General features: G+C 38.2%; 1 pseudogene; it reads right to left on the minus strand.

Annotated features, from left to right (window-relative positions):
- Positions 1-1,990: 1,990 nt before the first annotated feature.
- LOC133094932 (type 2 phosphatidylinositol 4,5-bisphosphate 4-phosphatase-like) lies at positions 1,991-2,767 on the minus strand (annotated as a pseudogene).
- Between the last annotated feature and the right edge of the window lie 373 nt (positions 2,768-3,140).

A 3,140-nucleotide genomic window follows, 5' to 3' on the forward strand; every position in this document is an offset into this window, starting at 1 on the left:
AGTATCATGTCATCTGCAAACAGTGACAGTTTTACTTCTTCTTTCCAATTTGGATTCCTTTTATTTCTTTTTCTTCTCTGATTGCTGTGGCTAAAACTTCCAAAACTATGTTGAATAATATTGGTTAGAGTGGGCAACCTCTTGTTCCTGATCTTAGTGGAAATGGTTTCAGTTTTTTACCATTGAGAACGACGTTGGCTGTGGGTTTGTCATATATGGCCTTTATTATGTTGAGGTAAGTTCCCTCTATGCCTACTTTCTGGAGAGTTTTTATCATAAATGGGTGTTGAATTTTTTCAAAAGCTTTTTCCTGCATCTATTGAGATGATCATATGGTTTTTATCCTTCAATTTGTTAATATGGTGTATCACAGTGATTGATTTGCATATATTGAAGAATCCTTGCATTCCTGGGATAAACCCCACTTGATCATGGTGTATGATTCTTTTAATGTGCTGTTGGATTCTGTTTGCTAGTATTTTGTTGAGGATTTTGGAATCTGTGTTCTTCAATGATATTAGCCTGTAGTTTTATTTTTTGTGACATCTTTGTCTGGTTTTGGTATCAGGGTGATGGTGGTCTCATAGAATGAGTTTGGGAGTGTTCCTCCCTCTGCTATATTTTGGAAGAGTTTGAGAAGGATAGGTGTTAGCTCTTCTCTAAATGTTTGATAGAATTTGCCTGTGAAGCCATCTGGTCCTTAGCTTTTGTTTGTTGGCAGATTTTTAATCACAGTGTTAATTTCAGTGCTTGTGATTTGTCTGTTTATATTTTCTGTTTCTTCCTGGTTCAGTCTTGGAAAGTTGTGCTTTTTTAAGAATTTGTCCATTTCTTCCAGGTTGTCCATTTTATTGGCATATAGTATTCCTTAAATCCTAGTGAATTCTTAGAAAAGTATGTTGCTTTTTGTCTTTGATCTGTATTTTGAGTAAATTTGGTAAGTTTTTTACCAGCTAGATTTGAGAAGAATGGTAAAAGTAACTGCATCTGCTCTCAATACTTTAGCCAGTGTAAAATGTCACAGACTCCCTTCACATATAAGTATTCCAAAATTATCCCAATAAGAAAAATTTACCATGATCTAATGAAAAGGAGGACAACCTAATATGGATACATCTCTGTAAATGGTTAAATATTATGAAATATGTTATGTGAGCCTTCCTTCAGGCTCCATAAAGGAATACATAGAGCTGATTAACATTAAATTTCATAAATCTAGGCCAGACTTTTATAATTAGTAAATTAAAAAAATGACAAAAATAAAAGACAAAAAGATCCTGTGACCAAGACAAAGATCCTATGATCTTCGAGAAAAAAACATTTATCCAACATATCTCCAACTGTGGACAAATAAATATTTTTATTCTTGTATTTTAAATTACTACCAAAATATTATAACTTTCTATATACAACATAAAACAAGCATACAGTGTCTAGAAATGGCCTTTATCTGACAAGAATGTCAAGTCTTTGAAGGTACACTAAATTTTTTTTTCCTGAATAAGGTCACTATGATGTTAGGTTAAAGTTACAGTAAGCAGTTCAAGCGAAATGCATATTGCTTAGATTTTAAAGCAAGCAATTTTTACTGTTTAATTAAAATGTAAGTATAAATTTGAAGCTGTTGCACCAACATTTATAAACACTTCTTGGAAATACAGATAGCAAGTAATGGAATAACTGATTTAAAAATAATGAAAGGTTGATGTGATATGTAAAGTTTGGGAACAAATCAAAAATATCTTTAAGAGATGTCAAGGAACATGAAGAGCAAGCTTTATTATTTGGAACTTGAAAACTTAGAAGCAAAGCAAACTATTTGCATATAATGTAGTACAATGAGCATTTGTTCATAAAAGACTCCCAAAGTCTTAAAACTTCATACATAAACCAGAATGAAATCCATTAGGTAAATGATTTAAAGATGTCCAAAGTAGCTTATTGAGAACTGCTAGGTACTCTCACCTGCATTACCAAATCATAAACAAGTTTATGCAAAACTGTGTTCTGGGTAACTCACTCTTATGGCTCCTCAATAACAAGCTCGGATAAGGCAGATCAAACCTAAGAGATAAGCACCTACCCAAGAAACATAGGTTGCATGAAATCGCCTTGCAAAACCTTGGGTGCCAACAGTTAATCCAACTCCAATGAAAATACATAGTAATCCAGTGGTAATATGTGCACAGCAGCATCTTCAAGGAAGTGCACTACCCACAGAGGAAATTTTTTTGCAGTGTGGGCATTTTACCGCAGAGTGTTGAACCTCAGTTCCATCCACAAGAACGTGTTTCCACTGTGCCAACACATGACTCTTGTACCTTCTGGTTGGACTGGTAATGCAGGTTGAGCTGGCTGTTCTTCAGAAATAAGCATTACTGGGCCAAGGTTAATAATACGTCTACAGTTGGGTCTTGGACATCCTATTCACCGTGATGTGTCCTTACAAATGAGGAGACAATTACAGGGGCATCTAACATACTTCTTCCCTGTTGGGGGGTTTTCGACTGGCGTAGCTTCATTGCAAAGCGTGCACTTAACCACATGCTGGTGAAGCTTGCCATCCAAATTGATGAGAGATTGGCATACGCAGCAGTTTATTACTGGAATACCACAGGCATCTGGACTGGCAATGGCTGTGTACGGAGGTGGGAGTTCCACTCTGGGGCTGCTTTCTTGTTAAGTATGGTGGGGCCGTGGCAGTGATATTTCCAGAATGGGATGCGGACAGCAGAGGCGAGCGTTTATCCACCCCATCAGCAGCCATGACTGCAGCAGGGGCAGCAGGGCTGAGGGGGAGGCCTAGTCTGGGGTTGTGGCTCCACTTGGAGGCGGTGTTAGCGCTACTGCCACTGCAGCCGCCTCCCAGACCTTTTTATTTTATTTTTTTTAAAATAAATAAATTTATTTATTTACTTATTTATTTATTTATTTTTGGCTGCGTTGGGTCTTTGTTGCTGCGCGCAGGCTTTCTCTAGTTGCAGCGGGCGGGGGCTACTCTTCGTTGTGGTGCGCGGGCTTCTCATTGTAGTGGCTTCTTTTGTTGCGGAGCACGGGCTCTAGGCGCACGGGCTTCAGTAGTTGTGGCGCACGGGCTTCAGTAGTTGTGGCATGCGGGCTCAGTAGTTGTGGCTCGCGGG

This window comes from Eubalaena glacialis, chromosome 1, assembly GCF_028564815.1.
Source record: "Eubalaena glacialis isolate mEubGla1 chromosome 1, mEubGla1.1.hap2.+ XY, whole genome shotgun sequence".
Lineage (NCBI taxonomy): Eukaryota > Metazoa > Chordata > Mammalia > Artiodactyla > Balaenidae > Eubalaena > Eubalaena glacialis.